This window comes from Triticum aestivum, chromosome 4A (assembly GCF_018294505.1).
Source record: "Triticum aestivum cultivar Chinese Spring chromosome 4A, IWGSC CS RefSeq v2.1, whole genome shotgun sequence".
Classification (NCBI taxonomy): Eukaryota; Viridiplantae; Streptophyta; class Magnoliopsida; order Poales; family Poaceae; genus Triticum; species Triticum aestivum.
The window spans coordinates 491008698-491018103 of NC_057803.1; positions in this window are offsets into that span (position 1 = coordinate 491008698).

Consider the following 9406-nt stretch of genomic DNA (forward strand, 5'->3'; position numbering starts at 1 on the left):
TGGTCCACTCATCGGAAGGTTCCCGGAGTTTGAACCGTCGGATCGAGCTGAAATTTGGAGGGGTGGTAGATATGGGAATTCCGCAGTAGATGAACGGTTGGATCTTCCAAAGGACCTCCGAGCTGGGCTCTGGAGACCACGCCCTAAACTCGTCCAGATTCCCGTCCAGATTTGACAGGGCTCCGGTATATCGTAGATTGTCGGAGATTCCTCCATCGGAACTCGACGAAATTTTGCATGGCTGTTGTAGACGTAATTCCGCACTATTCCACTGAAGCAATCGTCAAACCGACACCCGAGGAGGTGGTGATGGCGAATACAAGTTCGCTGTCCATAAAACCAGCACGGCCGCCCGAGGGCAATGTTGACGTTGAGCCCTCGAGCTCCATGGATGACTCCTCTATGATCATGATAGAGATCGGAGTTGATGTTGAAGAAGGCCCCCGTCCGAACATGACGATCGGAGATGGAGCACGGTCCTCGGTCGAGCCAAGGTGACAAGTCGAGCCGGCGACGAAGATGCCAGCATCGCAGTTGACCTGCGGGCGAGCCATTGATCCTTTTGCCGATCACACAGCGGAACTCTCAATGAAAGCACCAATGTCGGTGTCAAAACCGGCGGATCTCGGGTAGGGGGTCCCGAACTGTGCGTCTAGGATCGATGGTAACAGGAGGCAGGGGACACGATGTTTACCCAGGTTCGGGCCCTCTTGATGGAGGTAATACCCTACGTCCTGCTTGATTGATATTGATGATATGAGTATTACAAGAGTTGATCTACCACGAGATCGTAGAGGCTAAACCCTAGAAGCTAGCCTATGGTATGATTGTTGTATATGATCTATCGACTAGCCTGGCCTCGGTTTATATAATGCACCAGAGGCCTAGGATAACAAGAGTCCTAGCCGAATACGCCGGTGGGGAGGAGTCCTTGTCTTGATCACCAAGTCTTGTGGAATCTTCCATGTATGCGACAGTTGTCCGAACTGGCCCATGAGTATATGACCATGGGGGTCCTCGGCCCAATCTAACAGACCGGGAGACGACGTGGTGAGTACCCCCTAGTCCAGGACACCGTCACTTGTCAAGCTGACTTTCAAGCACATCCAATTTGGATTCCTTGATGGAGTCGGTACCTTCGTGCATATCAACCAAAGTATCCCAAATTTCCTTTGCATTCTCAAGACGGCTGATCTTGGTGAATTCCTCGGGGCACAATCCATTGAAGAGGATATCGCAAGCTTGAGCGTTGTATTGCAACATCTTCAACTCTTCCGCGGTAGCTTCACGGTTTGGTTATCTCCCATCAAAGAAATCACCTTGCAAGCCAATACACAAAATAGTACAAATGGCGGGGTTATGTCCAAGAATATGCATTTTCATCTTATGCTTCCAACTAGCAAAATTAGTACTATCAAAGTAAGGACCTCTACAGTGCTAATTTCCCTCGCTGGATGCCATATTCTCCTAGGTTGTGAAACTAAGGCTATGATCACCAAAAGCTATGGAAATCAAGACAAATGGAGACCAAAGCTTTGATACCACTTGTAGGATTGAAAGTATGTCTAGAGGGGGTGATTAGACTACTTGACCAAATAAAAATCTATCATTTTCCAATTTTAAGTCTTGGCAGATTTTAGCAACTTAGCACAAGTCAAGCAATCAACCTACACATGCAAGTCTAAGAGTATAGCAACAGAATGTAAAAACATTGCACATAAAGGCAAAGGGAGGAGTTTGGAGGGAGCAAACACAATATAGACACGAAGATTTTTGGCATGGTTCTGATAGGTGGTGCTATCGTACATCCACGTTGATGGAGACTTCAACCAACGAAGGGTAACGACTGCGCGAGTCCACGGAGGGCTCCTCCCACGAAGGGTCCACGAAGAAGCAACCTGGTCTATCCCACCATGCCCATCGCCCATGAAGGACTTGTCTCACTGGGGTAGATCTTCATGAAGTAGGCAATCTCCTTGCCCGTACAAACTCTTTGGTTCAACTCCACAATCTTGTCGGAGGCTCCCAAGTGACACCTAACCAATCTAAGAGACACCACTCTCCAAAAGGTAATAGATGGTGTGTTGATGATGAACTCCTTGCTCTTGTGCTTCAAATGATAGTCTCTCCAACACTCAACTCTCTCTCACAGATTTGGATTTGGTGGAAATATGATTTGAGTGGAAAGCAACTTGGAAAGGCTAGAGATCAAGATTCTTGTGGTTGGATTGGAATATCTTGGTCTCAACACATGAGTAGGTGGTTCTCTCTCAGAAAATGTATGATGTAAGTGTAGGCACGTTCTGATGGCTCTCTCCATGAATGAAGAGTGGGTGGGGGTATATTTGTAACACCCCCAATGTCATGCTACAGTAATCCCTTGTTAATGGTGACATGTCATCATGTTACTGTTGCTAATCTTCACTTGATCCAAATCACAATTCAAATTCAAATCCAATCTAAAAGTCAAAAATTCATTTTTGCCAAACCTGAAAATTAAATTGTTCAAGGTGTGGCAAATAATCCCTAGGTGTTATCATGTTGGAACCAACCTATTTTGGATTCCGAAAGTGCTCCTAGAAATTATTTAGTGGTCCAGCAACATTTGAGCTTAGCCTTTTCATTTTATAAAAATGGTTAGGCAACTTCTTTTGGCCTCAAACTTTTTGTGTCTCCTAGAAATAAGGTGCTTGATTTATGTGACAAGTCTCATCTCTAGCAAAACTCATTTAGTTTTACAATTAAATACAAAACAGTAAAGAAAATAAGGAACATAAAAGGAATGTGTTAAAAGGCTAACCTAGTGCTACAATGGCCCAGCCCACCTCTCCTCATCTCCCTCCTCTCGCTACAGAAAAACGGAGAGGGCGTGGCGGCTATCCACGGTCGTGGCCGTCCCCCAGCAACGTGCGGCCATCCCCGACCCCCCTCTTGGCTAAAGAGCACCCCCTGGAACCCTAGATCGAAACCCTAGATCAATTCCCCTCGCTCCCTCCCTCACCATCATCGTTTTGGACGCGCTCGAGCTCGTGGTCGCCATGGCCGAGCTCGTCGACGCGCCCACCGTCATCCCCGCGCCTTGAGGTCACGTACAGGAGCTCCGACGAGTTCGTCTATGTGTTCTACGGCCACCCATTCAAGCTCGACGCCTCTGCATCGTACGGATCGAGCTTCATCTTCCTCGGTCGCCGCCGACGTTCTTCTTCAAATTCGTCTGATCCTGCGCTCCTAAGCTCACAGGGCCTACTTGTGCCTCCACGGTGAGCTCCTCCTCCGAATCCCCATGACCGCGGTCTCGATCCGTCGCCGTAGTCGCCTCTACGAGTCGGTGGACGCCATGGCCGAAGCTCAGTGTACGCGTACGCGCCCCTACTTCGCGCTGCAGTGCCGCCGCCGGCGGCTACGCCTCGGACGCCTCCCCTCCGTTGCCTACAGCTCCGCCGGCCAGCCGCGCTCCGCCCCTGGGCCTCGCCGACTTGCTTGCCGCCCCTCCCGCTCGCTAACTGCGCCGGCCGGCCGCGCCGTGTCTGTGCGCTCGCCTCGTGCCCTGTACTGCTGCTCTTCCATTGTTGTTGCTCGTTGCTCTTGCACCGTTGCTCCTCTACCGCTGCTTACTACTGTTGTTGCTTACTCCTGCTACTACGTTGTTGCTTGCTACAAATGCTAATGGTCATGGCCGTCGTGATATTGCGCCCATGCGTGTTGGCCATGGCAACACACCCGTGGCTGGATGTGTGGCCGGCCCTCTGTAGATTAGTTTAGGGACTAATTAGTGCTAGTTAAATTAGTTGCTACCCTATGATATGTGGGTCCCATTTAATTAGGTTAGTTTTATTTATTTGTTTAGGTACAACCTATGACATGTGAGCCATACCCTCTCCCTTTTGACCAGTCAAATTGACTTAGTCAACTCGAATTATTATTAAATCTAGAAATTCCAACAAATAAAAATAAACTTTGAAAATTCATAGAAAATAAATCGTAACCCGAATGGAAATACTTTGTACATGCAAGTTGCTCAGAACGATGAGACTAATCCGAATACGCTCTCAATTCATCTGTCACGCGTCCCTAGCATAGCGAACCTGCAACTTTCCCCCTCCGGTGTGTATGTCCGAAAATGCCTAACACCAGGAAAACATTCCCGGATGTTTTCCCCCTTCACCGGTATCATGTAGCCCTGCGTTAGTTCACCCCTAGAACCGTATATTACTATGTTATGCTTTATGATGCTTTGTTTGATTTATATTTATTGTTTCTTCCCCCTCTTCTCTTCGATAGACCCCGAGACCACTGCCGACGCCACTGTGATCGACTACGTCTCCGACGACCCTTCTTCCTTTACGATAGAGCGTCCAGGCAAGCCCCCCCCTTTGATCATCCCTATATCGCCCATTTCCTTTCTCTCATGCTTGCATTAGATTTTGCTACTGTAATTGTTTGCTCCTATTCTGATGCATAGCCTGCTTTTGTAACCCACTTATTGTTACCTACCTGCTTATTCTAAACTGCTTAGTATAGGTTGGTTAGAGGTCCATCAGTGACCCCCACCTTGTCCCAGTTGCCACGCTTTATGTTCGATGGCTCGATCAACATGATCGACGTCCAGGCCCCGACACCGCACATCACCCCCTAGTTGTACGAATATGCAGAGTTACCATCGAGTGCCGAGGGTGGAACCTCTTACATCACTCCTGATGAGATCTCGGTAGTGTAGCTATTCGGTCGTGGTCATCAAGGGTGATTTCCTCTTTAACCACTTCCGATACGGCTCTGTCGTGCAACCCCTCAAGTGTGAACCTCGAGGATGGATCCTCTTACGTTCACCTTGCCGCAAGTCCTCGAGATGGGGCGATGGGGTCACATCTTTTGTGAGTCTCTGCTCGTGACCACACTACCAACACACTAACGGTTTGGATATTTGATTCGAGGGGCCTCTGGCCTAATAGCACTAACCATCATGTGGGCATAGTATGGGCGTTCTGCATCCTATGCATCAGCGAAGCTTAATAGACGTCATGTGATTGAGCGGCGCGTGATACGTCTCCAACGTATCTATAATTTTTGATTGTTCCATGCTATTATATTATCAACCTTGGATGTTTTATATGCATTTATATGCTATTTTATATGATTTTTGGGACTAACCTATTAACCCAGAGCCCAATGCCAGTTTCTGTTTTTTTTGCCTATTTTAGGGTTTCGGAGAAAAGGAAAATCAAACGGAGTCCAAATGACCTGAAATTTCACGGAACTTATTTTTGGAAGGAAAGCAACTCGGGAGACTTGGAGTCCATGTAAGGGAAGCAACGAGGAAGCCACAAGGCAGGGGGACGCGCCCACCCCCTGGGCGCGCCCTCCACCCTCGTGGGCCCCTAGTGACTCCCTTGACGTACTTCTTCCGTCTATATATCTCCATATACCCTAAAACGATCGGGGAACACAATAGATCGAGAGTTCCGCCGCCAGAAGCCTCCGTAGCCACCGAAAGCCAATCTAGACCCGTTCCAACATCCTGCCGGAGGGGGAATCCCTCTCCGGTGGCCATCTTCATCATCCCGGTGCTCTCCATGACGAGGAGGGAGTAGTTCTCCCTCGGGGTTGAGGGTATGTACCAGTAGCTATGTGTTTGATCTCTCTCTCTCTCTCTCTCGTGTTCTTGAGGTGATACGATCTTGATGTATCGCGAGTTTTGCTATTATAGTTGGATCTTATGTTTCTCCTCCCCCTCTACTCTCTTGTAATGAATTGAGTTTTCCCTTTGGAGTTATCTTATCGGATTGAGTCTTTAAAGATTTGAGAACACTTGATGTATGTCTTGCCGTGCGTATCTGTGGTGACAATGGGATACCACGTGATTCACTTGATGTATGTTTTGGTGATCAACTTGCGGGTTCCGCCCATGAACCTGTGCATAGGGGTTGGCACACGTTTTCGTCGTGATTCTCCGGTAGAACTTTGGGGCACTCTTTGAGGTTCTATGTGTTGGTTGAATAGATGAATCTGAGATTGTGTGATGCATATCATATAATCATACCCACGGATACTTGAGGTGACATTGGAGTATCTAGGTGACATTAGGGTTTTGGTTGATTTGTGTCTTAAGGTGTTATTCTAGTATGAACTTTAGGGCTGTTTGTGACACTTATAGGAATAGCCCAACGGATTGATTGGAAAGAATAACTTTGAGGTGGTTTCGTACCCTACCATAATCTCTTTGTTCGTTCTCCGCTATTAGTGACTTTGGAGTGACTCTTTGTTGCATATTGAGGGATAGTTATGTGACCCAATTATGTTATTATTGTTGAGAGGACTTGCACTAGTGAAAGTATGAACCCTAGGCCTTGTTTCAACGCATTGCAATACCATTTACGCTCACTTTTATCATTAGTTACCTTGCTGTTTTTTTATTTTCAGATTATAAAAACCACTATCTACTATCCATATACCACTTGTATCACCATCTCTTCGCCGAACTAGTGCACCTATACAATTTACCGTTGTATTCGGTGTGTTGGGGACACAAGAGACTCTTTGTTATTTGGTTGCAGGGTTGCTTGAAAGAGACCATCTTCATCTTATGCCTCCTATGGATTGATAAACCTTAGGTCATCCACTTGAGGGAAATTTGCTATTGTCCTACAAACCTCTGCACTTGAAGTCCCAACAACGTCTACAAGAAGGTTGTGTAGTAGACATCAGCGCGCGCCGAGTTGGACTGGTAAGCACCTGCCTTTTTAAGGATGTAGCTAGGACTGCTCAGCGGCCGCCCACGCAACATGCAGGAGTTCCCGGGGCGATTTCCCAAGACCCGTGGGGGCATAGGTTTAGTCCGGCGTGCTTGACCTCTCTATTAAGCCTAGGTCGGGTTGCGGCGTATCGTTTGGTCGAGGCCGGGCATGACCCAGGAAAGTGTGTCCGGCCGGAGTTAATCGAGCGTGGTGGGTAAGTTGGTGCGCCCCTGCAGGGAAGAAAATATATATCGATAGCCTGTCCTACGGTAACAGACACTTGGAGTCGTATCCCGATCGATACAACTAGAACTGGATACTTGAGATGAGAAATGATTATGAGAAATGGATAGTATGGCTCTGGGATTGCTTTCTCGCAGGGAGTCGAGAAAGGATCTCTAGCCGAGGTTGATAACACTACTACTACTTTACATTATGTTGATGTGTACTCTTCTATATGCTTGAAGATGCTAGTCTTCGATAGGCTAGGCTTTCCCCTTCTTTTCTGGCATTCTGTAGTTTTGTCCACAGATACAACCCATTTCCTTTGATACAGATGCATACTTAGTTTAGATCTGATGTAAGTCTTGCGAGTACTTTGGATGAGTACTCACGGTTGCTTTGCTACCTCTTTTTCCCCCATACACGATTGTTGTGACCAGATGACGGATCCTAGGAGCCACGCGACACCACTGATGATTACTACTACCCCGAGGGTTCCTACTACTACAAGACGGCCGCTGGCGACCTGGAGTAGTTAGGAGGCTCCCAGGCAGGAGGCCTTGCCTTTTCGATCGTTGTTGCTTTTGTGCTAGCCTTCTTAAGGCAGACTTGTGTAACTTATGTCTGTACTTAGATATTGTTGCTTCCGCTGACTCTTGTGTATTCGAGCTTATGTATTCGAGCCCTCGAGGCCCCTGGCTTGTAATATAAAGCTTGTATTATATTAATTTGTGTCTAGAGTTGTGTTGTGATATCTTCCCGTGAGTCCTTGATCTTGATCGTACACATTTGCGTGTATGATTAGTGTACGATTGAATCGAGGGCGTCACAAGTTGGTATCAGAGCCGACTACCTGTAGGAATCCCCCTTTCCAACTCCTTGGCCGAAGTCGAGTCTAGTCACTACAAAAACTTTTACTAACATGGCTATGTGTCTTACGGGCCCACGTCGCCATTGGGTGTTATTAGGATCTTTTATTCCTCGTCTATACTCTGGGATTCTGATCTCTCTTCTATTCGGGTTAAATAATTTTGCTAACTCTAACACTAGGTTCTCGTAACCGCTTCCTACCGGAGAGCTCCTTCAACACAGATGATCGTCTGCTACATCAGAGGACTCTGAAGATACTCCTCGATGTATCCCGAGACCCTGTGTCCATGCCTTGCAGTTTCTTACCGCCGGTAATCCCCGTGAATAACATCCTTGCCACTTGTACCTTCATCCCCAGTTGTCCATATGCTTTCCTAAATACTTGGAAATACTACCTGATCTTTCGAAAATCCTCTGCAGCCTATTACTCTTGATTCTCCTTGCCTGCTTGCATTATGGATAATCCCATAAGTCTAGTAATCTTATTGGCATCCTTTGTCACTATCCTTTTGAGTCCTTTGATTCAGTATATTGCGGATGCTCGCAATCCTCAGTCGGGTCATAGAATTCATCCTTCCGGCTTGGACGTCATTTGACCAAGAGTTGTTTCTCGACCAATCAAATTGTCGTCGATTGTATCCCTAAGGCTATTCAACTTACTTATCTTTTAATCAGAGCGTCTGTTTTTGATCTTCTATTTTTGAAATCATGATTTCTTTGCTTTTAAGCATCGAATTATTCAGATGTTTCCATAATACGAAGCCTTTGCATTCCTTCTTCTTCTGGTTGAGTACTGATACTCACATCGGATCCTATGTGGACCACAAGCTCCTTTGTTGGATTTTATCTCACAACGTCCTTCATATTCAATAACCTTTTGAGACTTTCCTCAGATACATAATGCCTTTGGTAAATTGTATCATCTACCTTCTCAACCATGCTCTACCTTCGAACTTGCGTCAATTATTCTTGAAATTCGCGATATATGTTACTAAGATGCCCATATGGGTTGAACCTATGCCTTACCTAATCCGTGTGAACCCAAAAGTTTTCACGAGTCATACTCTTCTGACTTTTTGCCAGATAAAATTTCAACGCTACAACTTAATTGAACGCGGGAAGTGAATGAAAGGTTATGCATTGGAGAAGTGGGAGTCGACCTTGAACTTTGTGTTCATGCCCATGAAAATGATGTAGATCTTATTATGGAAGCTTCTCGTAACAATAATTATTTCCTTGGTGTAATTTGATTTTGTATCTGTGATTTTGGCCTTTGCAATCGTGGTTCCAACCAAGATTGTCTTCTTTGATCCCCTTTCTCGGACAAGTTGAAGTACTTGCCTTCTGCATATCAATACACATGTCCAAACTCTATTATTGTCTACCTTCGAGTATTACCCCTGGTATCTCGAGAATATCAGATAACTGAGTTGCTTCCTATGAGTATTCATCTAGTATTACTTCTCACCGTTTTCAGATTTTCCCCCGGGTTTTGAGTTATCAGTCACTCGAGAACACCCGATAAGAGAATAGATCCCGCACTCTGATTCAACAACTCTAAGTAATTTTCGTTACTTACGAGT